This window comes from Pipistrellus hanaki (assembly GCF_964339955.1).
Source record: "Pipistrellus hanaki genome assembly, chromosome: 7".
Taxonomy (NCBI): Eukaryota; Metazoa; Chordata; class Mammalia; order Chiroptera; family Vespertilionidae; genus Pipistrellus; species Pipistrellus hanaki.
Window position 1 is genome coordinate 74,172,787 of NC_140509.1, and position 18,833 is coordinate 74,191,619.

The following is an 18,833-nucleotide window of genomic DNA, read 5'->3' on the forward strand; positions in this document are numbered from 1 at the left end:
AAAGCCCGGTCACATGTTGGAGCCTCAGTTTATCTCAGGCAGAAGTTACTGGACAGAAAGCTTGCCTTTAAATGTCTTGTTAGGGCTGCCAGCTTTAATAAATATAAATATAGGACACCCAGTTAAACTTGAATTTCGGATAAACATCAGAAACATTTTTTTAGTATAGACATGTCCCTTGCATGGGGCATGCTTACATTAAAAATGTATCCTCTGTTTATTTGAAATTCAAATTTAACTTAATGCCTTATATTTTATCTGGCAACCCCATCTTGTGTAAATTACTTCATTTAGATGGGTCCTTTTTCCTATGGTATCTCTAGGGGGTATTTTTGGTTTTGATTTGCTTCTTTGTTTTTCGACTCTTTTCTTCACTATTAGAACACGGTTTTTAAAAGGCTTTCTGCCAATCCTCAGTTCGTGATCAATGACAGCATTAGCATCACCAAAGCTCTAAATTATGCTAAAACAGGATTAGAACCACTGACAAATTGTGAAGACAAGAGGCTCCCAAGGAAGTTAGGATCAAATTATGATCAAGAAAGGAAAGGAAGGAAATGGCAAACGTAGCTTGTAGATAATGCTCAGCATAGTGAATGCTCTGTAATGGAGTCACAGACACAGAATACCCCTGGGAGGCGGATGGGCACTCAACCTCACATTTCACAGATGGAGAAACCTGAACACAAAGAGAGTGAGTGACTTCTTGAGGGGGGGCAGGAAGCAGCTGTGTAAAGGAATGGGGGAAGAGAAGAGAAAGAAAACCTTCCGGAAACCGTCTTACCTGGCAGGCTGGGGGAAAGACAATCTCTGAAATGTGGCTATTTTACTGAAATTCTTTTCTTCTAGACAACTGGGAAAGTTTTATATCTTCCACCCATCCCACCCTTTCCATGCACAAACCACGGAGACAATATGTTCTAAAAACTGGAAAGGGACGCTAGAGAGCATTCACCCCAATCTCTTCATTATATTGATGGAGGAACTGAGGCTAAGAGGTTGGGTAACGTTAGCCAGTTGTGTAATTTATAGGACTGCATCTGGTCTAGGCACGAGGATTTCTACAGCTCAGTGTTTTTATACACCGCCCAAAGTTTCTGCTCCGTAATAAAGTCCGGTCCAGTCCAGTGTCCTCTGTGTTTCAAGCCAGGCAAGAATCAATGTTTTGAGTCCATTAAAAGTGAAAGTTGGTGAGATCAACCGACAGGAATTCAGATAAAAAGATTTTCCAACTCTGTGGTCCAAACACTGAACTGCATAGAAAAGCTCCATTGTTCAGGTCACTCCATTTGGTAGCCATGCAGTCCCCACAGACAAAAGGGCTTTGCTTAGGTTTTTGTTTGTAAACTAAACTTTAAAATAACAAATTACAAAAGGTAACTCATTCAAAGCTAAGGAAGTTTAAGGCCAAAGGATCTCAAGATCAAATTATAAAAGCAAGCCTTTAGGGCCCAGCCAGCTTGGCTCAGTGGTTGAGTGTTGACCTATGAACCAGGAGGTCATGGTCCGATTCACTCTGATCAGGGCACATGCCCGGGTTGTGGGCTCGATCCCATGTGAGGCATGCAGAAGGCAGCCCATCAATGATTTTCTCATCATTGGTGCTTCTATCTCTCTCCTTTCCTCTGAAGTCAACAGAAACACATATTAAAAAAAATAAGCCTTTAGGGTGCTGGTTATATATCTTCGTACACACTGGCTGCCTAAAGAAGTAAAACAGTGCAGCCAAAAGCAAATTTCCTTTAAGCCCATGTTTGATCGTTCATGAGGAACTTGTGAAGATGGTTTATAAATGCCAACCACTGTGATAACACCTCGAGAGCTCACTCCGTAGATCTAGGGTGCGGCCTGATGCTCCACACTTTTTTTCTTTCTTTTTAAAAAAATTTATCTTTATTGTTGAAAATATTACAGATGTCCCTCTTTTTTCTCCATTGGCCCCCTCCACCCTGCACCTGCCCCCACCCGCTACCCAGGGCTTCATAGACACACTATTGTCTATGTCCATGGGTTATGCATATATGCATATAAATTCTGTGGTTAATCTCTCCCCACTTGCACACACACTCACACACACACACACACCTGCCTTCCCTCTGAGATTCATCAGTCTGTCCCATGCTTCTATGTCTCTGGTTCTATTTTGTTCATCGGTTTATAATGTTCATTAGATTCCACATACACTTTTAATAGCTTCCCGGGTGATTCTGATACAGTGAGGTGGCTCTCTCTCTCTTTGCAAAACACTGCTTTAGAGTGTGGGCACTCTCTAGCCTCAGCTAAATCATGGAATAAAAAGTGCTGTGCGACTTGGCGTCATCCTATCTTAGATTCCCTCACTCCTGGCACCCCGTTTCTATGACTGATGTTTGTTAAGAACAGAGACAGACAGACAGACATGAGCTTAGGACCTGACTCAGCCTGCACTAGCTTGTGATCCAGCATAAACTACTTAACGTGCAATCCCTCTTTTATTCACTCAACAAATGAAGCTTCTGGGCATAAAATGTTGAACAAATCCTCACATGGTTTACTTTAAGTGAAAGAAAACAAGCATATAAACAAAGAAGCAGGTAAGTAAATGTCAGAGATTGGTGAGTAAGGCTTCAAAAATGACACAAGAGAATGAGATGGAGAATGATCCAGGGGTCAGGGAGGGACAGGCTATTTTATTGGATGGACAGGTGAGACCTCTTAGGAGTGGGTGGACAGCTGAGCAGAGACCCAAATGACATGAAGGATACAACCGTGCAAAGGGTGGGGGAAGGGCAGCAGAACTGTGTGTCCCCAAATAAGCTTTTACTGCCACAAGACTGAGCAATGCTAGCGAAAGGGAGAGTGGAAAGAGAAAATCAGGTCAGAGGAAAGGATGAACCAGATTACCCAGGGCCTGGGAACCAAGATAAAGTGCTTTGACTCTTTTCCAATTAGAATGGAGAGCCACCCGAGCATTTTAAGCAAGCTGCAGTCCCTCATAGTTAATTGGTTAGGGTAACTGCTTCATAGGGGTGAATCATGGAATGCTTAGTTCTTAGTAAGTCTTCAATATATGGCAGCTATTGCTATTCTTTTTAATGCTGCTCACTTCATTATACTTTGCTCATCGGTGCAATATTACCCCCACAGGGCATCTTATCTGTCTGTAACTCATCATGTCGCAGTCAACTAACAAGTCTGAGAAAGCAACTTCCCTCGCTCTGTGTGGTCTGGGAAGCTCCTGGAGAATGTGTGCGTGGTAAAAATGGCTTCCCAGAGGAAAGCCATAATGTTTCTGTTCTCTCAGAGAAGAAGGGACCACAGGGAGCATCCGTTTCCAACTGGAAAAACGGGCTAAGGGTCTAATAGTCCAAAGCTGAAAGTGTGAGTTGAGTGAGTATCTTGGGTAGGATGACAGCTCATATGCGCCCTCACCTTTTAAAGATCTCCTTAACCCTACAGACAGGTCAGGCAACAGCAACCTGCTTTTTCTCATCTTCCAACCTGAACCACACTGATAATGCCATGTTTTCACCTTCCATGAAAACACATGAGTGTTTCTGATACTATCTCTAGTTGTTATTTTAAATAAGGATTAAATATGACTGATCCAGAAAAATCATTGGTGGGTCAAGTAGTCTATCCTAGGCCAACAGATACTTTTTGAGGGTCCATTACCAGCCAGGCTATACATGTAATTTGGTATAGTTGTTTTAAACATTTTTTAAAAAGCAGAAGCAACTTTCTTCAAACAAAACCCATCAAGGGAATCCAACAGAAAGCACCTTTGGTGAAAGCAGGGGTTCTGGCCTGAGCTGGGCCTGGCACACTGGCCATTGCTTTCTAAGGGGATTCCTAAAGGGCTTGGAGGAATCTGAGCACATTTGAAAACTAGTGCCCTGGGTGAAAAGATTTAGTAGACGTCAGATACTGATAGCACATAAATAAAAAAATGCTTGGGAATAATGGCCCCAATGTTCGTTCCTCATTTCAATATTTTTATATTTACCTATGTAGTCAAAGTTCCTACAATATACTGCTCACTTAGCTGTCCTGTACCTTCCATCTCCATGAAGCCCGAATCCCTCTTCATTCACTCATCACTACAGCATCTGATCAATAGCATCTACATTAATTAAAGAGAAATATGCAAATTGACCATACCTCCTACCAGCCAATCAGGAGTGAGTATACAAATCAACCCAACAAACATGGCTGGTTAATTTGCATACACAGGCACAGAGCAACAACTGAAGATGGCTGAAGACTGAAGAAGCTTGGTTTCTCCACTGCAGCCAGAGTGAAGGCCTGGGTCCCAGGTGCTGGAGGAAAATTGGTGCTGGCAGCCAGGGGAAGGAAGGCCTATTCTTGCATGAATCTTCGTGCAATGGACATCTAGTATAGGACATAAAGGACCAAAAGTCCTACCAGATGCAAGATGCAAGACTCGTTCCCAAATGTGCATGGGAGGTGGTCACCCAGCTCCTAATATACCCCTATCAAGTTGGACTGATTTAAGTATGCTAACACTAAACATATTAAAATGTTAATAGTTTATTTGAGTAAAAATGTATTTGAATTAGGCAGCAGCAAACCAAGAGATGCTTGGAGTACCACACTGACAGGAGCTGCAGGAAAAACTTTTATAGAGAAGAGGTGGAAGCAAAGTAAGGACACTATTTGATTGGCTATATCGCTTAAGAGTTTACTTGGAAAAGCCTCATTGGCTCTTTCTGATTGGTTGTCCTTAGGTTTCAAATAAACTCTGAGGCTTTTATAAGCTTAGGTTTTGGTTTGCTTACTTAGACTGCTAAAACATTAGAACCTTCTCAGTCTAAAGGCTTTCTTGTTTCGTTAATATAACAAGTAGGAATATGGAGAGATGCAGAGAGCTGCAATTTAATAAAAATCTTGCTCCCACTTCCAAGAGTGGGACCTGAGACAGGTATCTTAATTTCTCCAAGTTAGCTGTTTTCCGATTCTATAAAAGATAGGCATTCTTTATAATCTGCCTCATCTAAGGAAGGTATGTATAGGTACTCAATGAATACTAATTTCCCCATTTCACTCGTTTCAATTGAGTATTACAGTATTCCTACCTGGGAGCCTTCTGGGATGGGGGAAGAGATGGAGGAGGGCTCTGCCATTACTTATAAACTACATATACCCACTCTTTTCCCATGTACGCAGCTGCTATTGAGCAAAGAAAATACAAACTCATTTAAAGTGATTACCACATGCAAGGTAGCCCATATACATATAATTCATCCTCACTCATGTAAAAGACCACAACATAGACTGATATTAAGAGGTTCTTAAATTTCCAAAGAGTGGGAACAGCACTGGGCTGACACAAAGTGCAGCCATGATGCTCGATGCTCGGGCACTCACTTTGAATCCTGTTGACTTTTCAGTCCCTTCCTGGGATGCTTCTCCCCATCCTTCATTATTTGTTATCAGTGGGTAGATAAGGACAATAGCGTTGCTTTTCTTCACTTCGCCTGTGGTGTTTCCTGGCTTCCTGCCCATCCCTTCCCTGTCCAGGGCCCTCCAGAGGATCCCCTGAGTGGGAGAGCAGGTCAGCCACTGAGTCACAGGCTCCGTCTGTGGCGAGGCTGGCCCTGACCCGTGGGAGACAGCCCCTGTGGCTGCATCTGATTGCTAATGAGCTTTCTGGTGGCCAGGCCTTCTCATCAGCACCCTTTGTTTTTCCAGGCGGCCCTTGCAGACTTGACGCTTGTTTTCCTTGCCTCCCAGGCACTCCGAAGTTTTTCCTCTCTGGGCCTGGCTGTCTCCTTTTCTTTTGAGACTGTGTGGGAGCTAAATTTAAACTTGATTAACAACATTTAGTCCAAGGAGGTCAGGATACTATTTTCATGTTAAATGCTGCTCTCTCTGGTCCCCTTTTGTTTTGTTTTAAGACACAATAGGAACCCTCACAATGGGAGCCCCTCTGATTTAGTTGCTATGGCGTGAGGGACAAAAACCAGCATAAACTGTTGGGTGGTTTCTTTCTGATCAGAGATGGAGAAGTGAACTAATACCCTTTTTGTGAGAACCTAGTTGACTGTTGAGAGCTAGAGATGAAAAAGCTAGCAAATACTCCTAGTGATCGCATTTCTGACTCTTTACTTCTGAATAACCTCTGTTAAATATGTAGGACTCAGCGGCTCTGGAAAACTTGATTCCCCGAATGAGTCAGGTCCACTATTAGGGATCTCCTTCTGCACCAAGGGATGTTTCTTTTCTAGCATTTTCTAAGGCCTGATTAAACCATTACTTAGCATCTGCCTTCTCTACTGGACTGTAAGCATCATGAGAGGAGGCACACATTCTCTGTTTCTCCACCAAGGGAGCTAAACATATCAACAGATAATGGCCAGATCACATTGAACAACAGAATTCTGGTCTTGACCTCTGCAGCAACCAGTTCAGAAAGGAAAACTATAGCTTCCTGATCTAGAAGGTCAGCAGCATTGTCAGGGCTTGGTCGATGACTGCCACTTCTCTAATTTTGTCTCCACTTTCAACTGAGTACCAATCAGAGAAAGTAAAATATGTTCCCTAGGCCTATCACTTGCCCCACTCCTAGTTAGCCCACCTCTAGCTTACTCATGCCAAGAAAGTTAGAGCTTACCTGATGCCTTCTCTTTTTCATTATGCTTTCCACTCCCTTGCATGCTTTGAAGTCTCTACTAAATACAAGTGGCCCTGGCCTGTTTGGCTCAGTGGATAGAGCATTGACCTGAGGACTGAAAGGTCCCAGGTTTGATTCCGGTCAAGGGCATGTGCCTTGGTTGCGGGTACATCCCCAGTGGGGGATGTACAAGAGGCAGCTGATCCATGTTCCTCTCTCCTCGATGTTTCTAGCTCTCTATCCCTCTCCCTTCTTCTCTGTAAAAAAAATCAATAAAACATATATTTAAAATAAATAAATACATACATGCAAGTGATGGTGGTTGACTCCCTTGCTCTTAATAAATAGCTTCTGATTATTTTCATGTAGATTGTCTTTGTTTATTTCCACACCATATTATCTCTTATACTCAGGATAGTAGGCACTCAGAAAAGATTAATTGAATAGATGGATGGATGGATGGATGGATGGATATAATCAATCAATTGCTGAACAGGAAGTTCAGGAGCCAGGAGGATCTGGGTATTTACCTTAGATCTTTTAGTATCTGACTGGTGACTTTGGAAAGCCACTTAAAGTATCCAGGTACCATTTTTCTCAAGCTTTCAACCAGTAAGTTTGAACTAGATGATCTCACTTTTCAAATATCCCTCATAAAACCTCTCTCTACAACCATGAGCTCAGATATCCACCTAAAGTTCCCCATATTGTGCCTAAAGAAGAAATGTACTGAATGCTTTCTCTGATAATTCACTTCCAGAAGGAAAGAAGTTCTTTTAAGAAAATGAGTTTGTAGAAGTAGATTAGGATGGGAAGAGTTGGGAAGTCCTTAGTGACAAACAACAAATAAATTTGTGTAAAAAAAAATGTAAAAGAAGATGATTCAAGATCAACAGAGTTTTGAGAGAAGAATAAAGAAAGTATATCCTGGGGGAAATTCTAATTTGATTAGCATTCTCTAAAGTTTATTCTAGAATGCAGCATCATAATTTTGTGTTTAAAAGAAAGTTCAGATTGTTTTAATTGCAGCATTATAAGATGTTAACAGTGACTTTTTGAGGTATCTACTTTATTTTCTCGTTATAAATATGTGGGAAATTAATGAGGTAAAGGAAAATAAAGGATGGTGAGATTTTCAGCAATTTAGCTTCTTCCCAAGCTCATTGCAGATAGAAACTATTATAATGTCAAATAGCCTTATGTAAATATCCCCCACTTAAGTCTCTCATTCTGCTCATAAGATCCCTTCTCATCTGGCACACTGTTCCCACAACCACTTTTTATCAGGGCTCTGAGATCCCGGTGATGGCCACCTCAACCCTCTGACCTGGATTGAGTAAAATCGCCTGATAGGTCTCCACAAATTGTTTCTTAGAAAGCAACCACTTTTCAGAAGGGAGTCCATTAAGCCTTTCAGTATTCAACCTTACATACAATCTAGCCAAGACTTAATTATCATGGATTATAATGGTCCTTTTGCCATTTATTTTCTGGGAGACAAGGCCAAAATGCAGGGCTTACAATCAACAATAATCTCTTCCAGAATACTATATTTGGCCAGAATGTCCACCATCATGGAAAAATGTGATGGTTTATAAAAAGGACACAAGGGAGAATGATTGTTTTGGCAGCTAAGAACACAACTCAAGTCCAATCCCCACCTCTTAGAAGTACAACAGGGCAATCAGGGCAAAAGGCTCAATGAAATACAAACGATAGCCTGAAAAGTCATGATTCCATCACATTTTTCCATGATGGTGGACATTCTGGCCAAATCACACCCCAGTATCTTTTTGCCTGAAACGATAGCCTGAAAAGTCACACCCCAGTATCTTTTTGCCTATGAGAGAATTCTCTATGTATTTGCTATATGTAAATACTTGCATCATATTAATCAAGAAAACTGGGAATCTGAAAGTGTGGGTAAATATAACCGCAATGGGGAGGAGGCAATAGAGGAGATAGCAATATATGTGGGCACAGTAAGAGGTCTAATTAGAACATCACATTGGTAAGAAATTATGGTCAAGTGGTCCCCCACCATCATGATTCTCATGCCATCACTCTATATATTTTAATTTTGGTATACATAATTCTATATATTTTTTAAAATATATTTTTACTAATTTCAAAGATGAAGGGAGAGAGAGATAGAAATATAAATGATGAGAGAGAATTATTGATTGACTGCCTCCTGCATGATCCCTACTGGGATCTCTCCTGTGCTCGATCAAATTCAGATTTCTTATTTTTTATATAACTTACAGACCTTTTAAGTTTTTATGCAGTCAGACTTTTTTCCATTTTGGAATCGTGGGTTTCTGTCATCTTTAGAAAATCTTTCTCTACTTCATATTTATTTCTTTAAAATCTAGTGCTTTTATGGTTTTAATTTCTCATAGTTAAATCCCCACAGTAGTGGAAAAGTCATGGGCTCTTCACAAACATACATTTAAACCTCCTAGCTTCAGAACCATGAGTGAGGAACATTTATGCTTTGTCCAATGATAGGCCTCTGAAGTATAATATTTCATGTCAACATGGGGCAAATGACCCAAGTGATCCTATTCCAAATTATGGAAATAATCATTAAAAGCTAAATGGCTTTGCTTCCAGTGCAATACTTCAAAGATCAGTAAATTACATAAATAAAAACCGAAAAAAAACTCATAAGGATAGATGGAAGAGAATGTTCCAAGATTTTTTTTTTAAATGTAACCCAGTTCAGTTGATAAAAGTTTTCCATTTTATCCCATTAAACCATGTACATGAACATTTACTGCTGTGTTATTTTTTCAGGTGCCTACCCGCTTCCACACAGACTCATTGTCATAATGAACTTAGAATTTCTAGTTCTTATAACATGGTTTAAAAGATGAGCTGCAGGATCTATCTTGGAATATAAAAGCTCATCTCACAACACTGGGCATTTTCTTATAGTTTAAATAAAATATAACTGGCTTCTTATAAAAACCTGTGGGGAAAACAGAAGTTTTATGATAATGAAAATAAAATTGGGTTCAATTTATTTTTCCTTTTTAACTGGGTTGCCCTAGCAGTGTTTCCCAAAGTGTGGTATGCGTACCCCCAGGGTATTCCTTGGTGGGGGTACGCATTGCACCGGAGTTTGGTGGGGATATGCAGTGCACCGTGCTTAGCTGCACCTAATTCTACGTTCTCATGAGTACGAGGGGTACTCAGCGTTACGAAAATTATAGAAGGGGTACACATATGTCAAAACTTTGGGAAACACTGCCCTAGAGAATGGTCTCATCACTGCAGTAGTTGCATTTCCAGATGCAGGAGCCAAGAGCAGCCTTTTGGAACCTGCATGGACATGCTGGCCTTGGGGCAGGGGAAGGCAGTGAGCAGGGCTCACTGAGACCACATCCTCCCCACGTTACAACCTGCCTTACGCCCAGGCATCCTAGGGTTTATGATGCTGCATGGAAGAAGGACTTCTGTCCAAGAAATAAGGACACTGTTTCTTTCTCTCTCTCTCTTTTTTTCTGTCAGCCACTCCCCTTGCCCCACTTGTATTTTTGAATACTATAAATTTCTCAGCTTCTCCCTTCCTCCTGAGAGGAAAAAATGTCAATTCCAAAATGACATATTAGTCCGACATTATTTTCTCCACTTAGTTCAAATATATATATTTAAAGTTCTCGTTTGTGTAGCTCTTGGAAAGATAGATGGCAAATATTAAGTGTGCAATGAGGAAAAATTGCTAAAAAGACAATCCAGAGATTTTCATGAGAGAAAATTTACAGAGCTAATCTGAGATGTTTGGATGTTTTCCTCTAGGATAGACTCTCTGTTCTTATATGCACAAATAGCCCAGAATACCTCTTACAAATTAAAAACTGGGGTAGTAAACATAAAGAAATGAGGTCTTATAGCATCTTCAGCAGTGTACTTCTAGAATTTCTAATAGGATGTGGGCAAAAGATGGATGTTAGAGTGTTCCTTTCCCCTAAAAATTTTTCTAAAAATACACACACTAATAAAAACACCCCAAGGATTTATTAAAAAATGACTTAAAAAAAAAAAAGCCAAGTTGAGGAGTAGAAGGCCTTGGATCTTGATGGTCCTTAAAGGGAAGGATTGTAGTCTGGTCAACATATAAGATCTTAGGGATTTTTAAGACCAGCTGGTGAAGCCGTTACCACAATGCTGGGTGTTTCCCCGAGTCATATTAGAGAGCTTAGGCCAGTGCAGTCATCAAAGTCACTGTCCCTTCTGGTTCATTCTGCTTGTCAATATATCACAGTACTCCTTGGGGCTACAGAAAAATTTGACTTGCTGTCTGGGTTATTTCAATGAAATTCTGACTTTCAGTTCTTGATTCCTGGAACTATCCCAATTGCTAATATGAAGAATTAGGAGAGAGACCTTCTAAATATTACCATCAGCTCCTAAATATTCATCAGTATCTGAGAAAAGCTCCCATTGACTCTCTGCTCTCTGAGATGAATTTGTTTATGTCTGTATCTAAGTAAGAGCCAACGTATGGTCTTAGAAGGAATTATCCGGACTCTGGGATCAAAGTGTACCTTTCTTGTATGTAAACCAGTTCCAGCAAGCCAAACAATCATAATAGGTTTTGCTGTCTTTTAAGAGCCCATACAAAGATTTTAGACCAATCTCAGAGATCCAAGGAACACAATGCTAGAAATGGGACTAGAGGGAAACATTTCGCTACATGTGCATGGATACTTGTGTGATTCTAGACAAATAATTCAATCTCTTTAGGGTCTCAGTTGTTCAAAACTCTTTCCAGCTTTATTAGTCTGTTTTGTAATCATCCCAAAATTAAAATTTTTAATTCCATAATTATCATTGAGTACAAAGGGTGAGCCAGTTATGTACTGGAGCTGTAAGAAGTAAGTAAAAACAAACAAACAAAAAAAAAAAACAAAAAACACAAAACCTGAAGAATTAGATATGATTCTAGTTACTCAGAATTGTGCACCAAATAGGACATACAAATGAGAATCAATGCAATAAAATGCAGATAAGGACACAAATGATAGTAGGGAGAATAATTATAGAAAAAATATTGTCACCAGAAAAATAATAATAAAAATTTAATTCTCAAGGGATAGATTTGGTTTTAATTAAAATGTTAAATACAGTATGTTCCTCCTCACTTAATTTCTTTTCTCTGAGACCTTCCCACCAGTGTTACTGAAATGCTGAAACTATCATGCAACTTTAAAAATATATATATAAATTTTGGGGGGGAATAGTGATAAAAGAGTGATTTATTTCCCTGAATTACCAGCAGCTTTAGCAAAACTGATGTCTGGTTATTTTTTTTTTTTACAAGTTTTAATAATTATTTTATAAGTATTTTATCAAGTTCAAGAATGTGAAGTACCACCCTAGCTGGTTTTGCCCAGTGAATAGAGCATTAGCCTGCGGACTGAAGGGTCTCAGGTTTGATTCTGGCCAACGGCACATGCCTGGGCTGTGGGCTCAAACCCCAGAAGTGGGGCATGCAGGAGGCAGCTTATCAATGATTCTCTCTCATCACTGATGTTTCTCTCTCTCCCTGTCCCTTTCTCTCTGAAATAAAAAAATATATTTTTTAAAAGAATGTGAAATATCTCATGTACCTAAGAATTTAAGTGTGTATTGACTGCATATAACATGCACATGTTTAAGTGGGATTTACTGTCTGCATGTCTTTAGCTGGGTGAGAGAAAATTGTGAGTGTCAAACCTAGTCACTCATTCTGCATCTCACATGATTGGGTTTAAGATTGATGTTTAGGACTGACACTTCATCTAAGCTTGCTCGGCAATAAGGAGATGCAGCTGGTGTAACATCCAGACTGGAATGGGAGCAAAGAGTGGATAAGGTGACAGCTGAAGACCATGTGTGCCACACAGGAATGCCTCCGGTCTATGACACACCACAGCCCATACCATAAAGACTGGAAAATGAAAGGGAACATTTTTTGCTTATTGAAATACTTATAATTAGGGTGAAAATGTGCTTTCCTTGTTTATAAAAATAATACATTCTAAGAATGGGGAGAGCTTTAATTTTGTCACTCCTCACTAGGTTTTTTCCCTTATATTTCAGAGAATACTATAGGGAAATGGGAACTAAAAGCATGTGTTCAATCGGATGGCTTGTAATTGGAGAAAAGACCAATTTAAGGAGAAAAAGGGTTACTTGGTTCATGGAAGAACAACTTCCTAGTCATTGGAAACTGAACAATATTTAGTTGACCTTTCGAAGCAGGAAAGCATCCATACTTTCATTCATGGCTGATCAGTGGAATGCACTACGTATTTTCACTGTTTGAAATTCATTCCAAGGAATTAATGAGATAAAGACAAAAATTCAAAACAAAAACAAACAAACAAAAAAAAAACACCCCACATTATTTAAAACTAGGAGCAGTAGCGGGGCTCAAATAGTATCTGCGGAGTGAGCAGGGGTCCTTCTGGCAGGTGGGGTCCCTGGGCCTTGGACTGCAGGGATCAGGCCAAAGCTGGCAGTCTGACATCCCCTGTGGGGTCCAGAGTGCAAGAGGGCACTCTGCAAAGTTAGTCTCGCTGGGCAACTCCTACATAGAGCATCTGCCCCTTGTGGTCAGTGTGCGTCATACCTACTGGCCAGTCGGTCAGTCAGCTGGTCACTTAGGCTTTTATATTTATAGATAAAAGGATAGAAACAACTAACTTCCCCATCACACAGCAGAATGATTAAATAAACTGTGGCAGATCCATATGATGAAATATTATATAGTCCTTAAAATTACATTTTTGACAGTTTTCACTGATGTAGGTAAATAATTATTATATAGTTTCAAGAAATGAGTCCAGTATTATCACAGATATATATGCAATCCAGATGCAGATATGTAAATGTATATGTATAAAAAGACTAAAAGGTTACATGCCAAAATGTTATAGGTTCATTTTTATAAATGGACAAAAATATGAGATATTTAAATATCTCAATTAAGAAGGGATGAAAAGAGCAAACATATAAGTCTATGAAGTTAGTCAGACAAATTCAACACTATCTTTTTCTCTTTGAACTTTGCACATTTTATATATAGAAAAAAAATCAAGATTATTTTAAATTACAGGTATTATAGAAGGCCCTGGCCATTTTAGATAAGCATGTTACTTTACATAACTATAATCACAAGTAATTGACAATCATATTTTAATTTTAGATGATTCAAAAAGTTTTCACTATAAATGAAACTTTGAGTTTTTTTTCTCCTAGTTTATTTTTCTTTTCGAACACATTGGCTACACATGGATAAGATAAAAAACATTGTCAAGATTATGTTTTTGTTTTGTAGATAACTAAATGTAAATTTAGACATATCCCCGATGAGTAAATACTCGAAAAATCACTTAGTGTGAATTTTCTTTTTTAGCCATAATCTACATGTTACTAGTTCTAAATAAAGCAAATTTCATCAAGTCCACATAAAACCAAAGACCTACATAAATAGAAAAGACCGAAATATGAGGTTATTAAAATGGATTATATCATGGTACACAGCTGACTTTTTCTATTTCTCTGAATCAATAGCATCACTTATTTAGTACCTTGTTTTAAAATTTTGTCCCCATTAACTTTGCTTTAATCAGAAAAAGCTAGCCACCTAATTTTTCAGTTACTTAAGGTCCCAAAATATTATTTTTTAAATAAAGAAATAGAAAAAAAATGAAATTTGAGCTGTATCTCTGCCCTTAATCTCTTTATCAGAAAAATAATTCAACTTGTTCTTCTACTTGTTAATGAGCAGTCACCCCAAAATAAGAACTCCCCCACTGTAGCCAACAAAGCTTCTGTTCTAAGAAAAATATTTGTCTCCTTGTTTTGATTATTTTTGTCATTTGCAGCCTGTCTCCACTGAAAGAAAGCTTTCAATTCCCCCTCCGTCCACAAAATACCCCCACTTCTTTCTCATCATTGTGGGTTACCAGTTTATTTATCAGTTGTGGCAAATGGTAACCCTTTACACCACACTTAGCTAAATATTGTTTGCTTTAGGAACAAAGCACAGAGGACAAATATTCCGATGTGGTTTTCCACTTGGGGAGGGAGTGGGTCTAAGACTTGAACTCCAGCTGATTCTCATCCTCTTAGCCCCATGTAACGCAGCAGCTGAAGCTTCAAAGAACCCTCAAGGCTCTGAGGAGACATTGGACTGGAACTCACACAGAGGAGGCAGGCATTAGATTGGATGCAATTAACCTGAGAAGTCCATAGCTGTAGGGCCCCTGGCAAGGAGAAAGCTGGAAAGACGACAACAGCACCCTGGGTTAATTATTATACAAACAGCTCATGGGGAGCAGGGGCTCCTCTTTTAAGGACCCTCTGCAAGGGGCTTTTCTCGGTCAGGATTTATGCTGATTTCAGTAAACTAAATGTGGAATAAATGTTAACTCAAGCAAAATAATAATGAAAAGAAACCACCTCTATCCTACTCTACCCAATATGATTTTTTAAAAATCACCTTTAAACCAAAAATATTAGTGAGCGGGGGGGGGGGGGGGGGGGGGGGGGGGGAGGTTGAATGGTAAAAGAGAGAATACACTGTGTTTAATTTTTTAAATAAGTAATAGTTTTGACCCACTGAATTGATTTCATGATGGATCCTCAGTTGGAAAAACACTGGTGTTGGGAGGCCAATTTATGACTGGTTCATTGAGTCTGTGAGTACCCCAGAAGTGTGCATTTTTAAAGCAGAGTGTCCTGAGAAAGAGGAAGTATGGGGTTAGTTGCAGGGCCACCAAGAAGAAAAACCTATATTGTTTTCACCAGCGTTGTATTTCCTGTGGTCAAAAGCTGATGTACAACAGTGTGGGCTATTTTAATAGTCTTGTCTATTTGTTTTTCTACAAATCTACCAGTCAAGTTCTGATAGCACTATTATTTCAGGCTTTTGTTTTTACCAGTGGAAGTGACAAAAAGCATGGTACAAATGGCAGAACTAACGTTTGGGTGTTGGATCAGAGCACAGGCGATGGAGTCAGGCAGACTTTGAATCAAAGTCTGGCCCTGCCATTTACTAGGTGGTTTTCCCACATACTGTCTTCTCACCAGTTTCTTGTGAATCTGTGGTAGTTCATTATCTACCATTAATTATCTCTTCTGTTGTCATCTAGGGGCCAAAGTCTACTGAAACTTTCTTTAAGCAATATAGCATAGTGGTTCAGAGGCAGACTACTGGGCTTTAATACCAGCTCTTGGCTTACCAGGTACTTGATGTTTAACTTCATCTGAAAAATAGGAATAACATTTTTATCTACCTCGTAGGGTATTTATAAAGATTAAGTAAGTTAGCCCTTGATACAGACTCAGGTACATATTACATGATCAATAACTGTGAACTAACTATGGAAATTCGATCTGTTCTTTAACTATTGACAACCTTGTGGGGTAAAAGAGGTTAATGTTTTTTTCATATGATTTCCTATATGTCAGCCACATAAATCTCTTTCTCTTTCTTGTTTCCTTGAATTAGTCTTCACCAGATTAGTCACACCTCTATTGGTATGAATCAAGCACCTAAGCATAGCAGCAAGATAACGTATGTGAATATAGAGCCAGCCAAGGAGATGGGAACTTCAGTCCTCTAGTGCCATCTCCTAAGGCCATGTCAAGCCTTCATCTGTTATAATATATTCCTGAAATTATTTCTTCAGTATTAATCTTTTCAATCTCCATAAGACAGCCAGAATTCAATTTTTTAAAAGTACAGGGAATATACTCATAGGTGTGAAAGGACCTTTGAGATATAATCAGTTTCTACCTTCAAACTGGTGGATACCTGTTCCCTGCATGACCAATTCTTATCAAGTCTGTTCTAAAAATATCTAATGGTAGGGATTGCTTTGTGGAGTACTGTGGTAGGCAGCCTCCAAGAGGGCCCTGGTGATTCTCACCTCCTAGCATCCATGCCCTGTATAATCCCTTCTGCTCATGTGTGGGCTGCACATGGTAATTCACTTCTGACCCTTGAAAGAGTGCAAAAGTGATGTGATGTCACTTCTGAGACACCTTAGAAAGACTGTGACTTCCCTTACGCACTCCTCTCTGGCTCTTTTTCACTCTCCAGCTCTTTTATTGTGAGAGAAGCCTGGTGGCCCTGTTGGAAGGCCTATGGGCGAGGAACTGGTAAATCCAGCCAACAGCCAGTGAAGACATGAGGCCTGCCCACTACCAGGAGCATGGTCATGGACAGGGATCTCCTACTCTCCTACCAGAAATGACTGCAGCCCCTATGGACAGTTTGAAACCTTGTGAAAAACCCTGACCAGTCACTCAGCTGTGCTATTTTGGATTCCTGACATAGAAACTGTGAGATAATAAATATGTGTTGTTTTATTTATATATATAAATCAATATAGATTAGATAGATAGATAGATAGATAGATAGATAGATAGATAGATAGATAGATAGATATGGATTTTAGAGAGGAAGAGGGAGAGATAGAAACATCAATGATGAGAATCATTGATCAGCTACCTTCTACACACCCCCTACTGGGATCAAGTCCACAATCCTGGGTGTGTGCCCTTGACCAGAATCAACCCACGAGCCATCAGTTCACAGACCGATGCTCTATCCACTGAGCCAAACCGGGCTGAATGTGTGTTGTTTTAAATAGCTAAATTTGGGGTTAGTTGTCACACAACAACAAATAACCTATACTACCGTGTTTCCCCGAAAATAAGACATCCTCCAAAAATAAGACCTAGCGCATGGAAAGATAAGAAATCTCCTGAAAATAAGACCTAGCACAACTTTGGGAGAAAAAAATTAATATAAGACACTGTCTTATTTTCAGGGAAACAGGGTAATGCAGTCATTGATATCATTGAATCCACTGAAAAAATTTTTTAAAGAAATGTCTACTTTCTCTGCAAACTAAAAATCTATTGATTCTAGTATTCAGGAATTGGGCAGTGCCTTTAGATGATGCACTGAAAGACATGGCAAGGTGCTAAAAAAGCATTGCTAAACTAAAGAAGAGCCCTCTGACTTCTTTAGCTTCCCATGTTCCTGCCTTTAATTCCTGAGTTAGACTTACAGGTTACAGATTTTCTGCTCCACCTTCTAGCCACATCCCTGCACTTCCCCCACTTGCTCCTATTTATCAGCCTGGGCTGACCTCCAACAACCCAATCCTGGACCAAAAAATCAACTCAATCTTCTGATCACAGCTTCTTTGAGACGGTTGACCCTCCTGGTTTTGGCTCTATCCAGACAATTATCATGACTTCAAAAGCACTGTATCTCTACAGCTATGGATGAAGCAAACCATTTGTTTCTCAAACTGTGCTAAGAGCAAGTTATATTGTAAGTAATTTAAAAATATAGAATTCCTGGAATTATTAAATAATGGGGCAATTTTATAATAACTATCTTTTTATGACATTATTTTACCTAATTATGACATTGTATACGATAATGTCATAATTTCTAATAAATTTCTAAAAGGAAGTTTGGGCTCTTGAAAATGAAGTGCTTAGAATTCATTGTAAAACCAATAACAATATGGTAATTTTCATCTTCAAACCGGTAAAATGTTTTCTTCTTTAATGAATTTGAAATGCTTTTTAAATCAAGAATTTGTCTTATACTCACAAAACAATTGTGCAACATACATTCCATGAAAAGTAAGACACTGGGCTTTATGGGACCATAAAAATGAAACTAAAAAAGTTGGGGACCCTACTGTCTTGTGAAATTGGTTGGAAAAATATTTATCTTCCTTACTCATGTTTCACTTGAAACTTCAATCACCGGATATAAAAAATTAAAAATGAGCCAAAACCAGTTTGGCTCAGCGGTAGAGCGTAGGTCTGCGGACTGAAAGGTCCCAGGTTCGATTCCGGTCAAGGGCATCTACCTTGGTTTTGGGCACATCCTCGGTAGGGGGTGTGCAGGAGGCAGCTGGTCGATGTTTCTCTCTCATTGACGTTTCTAGTTCTCTATCTCTCTCCCTTCCTCTCTGTAAAAAAAATCAATAAAATATATATTTTTTTAATTAAAAATGTTGAAAAAATAGATTATCTGTAGCATATTTTTGTTCTTCAAACTAAAATATTCACTTTAGATTTGTATTAAAACATGCTTTGTATTTATTCCAACTGCCCTGCTTTGCAGGGCTGAGGGGACTGGGGGACTTCAGCTGGATGAGGCAGGGCTGAGAGGACTGAGCACCACCAT

At 39.3% G+C, this 18,833-nt stretch overlaps 1 pseudogene across 1 annotated transcript in view; it reads left to right on the top strand.

Annotated features, from left to right (window-relative positions):
• Positions 1–18,833, top strand: part of LOC311626040 (eukaryotic translation initiation factor 5-like) — a 426,341-nt pseudogene that overhangs the window by 141,262 nt on the left and 266,246 nt on the right. The gene's annotated exons all lie outside the window — the stretch shown is intronic.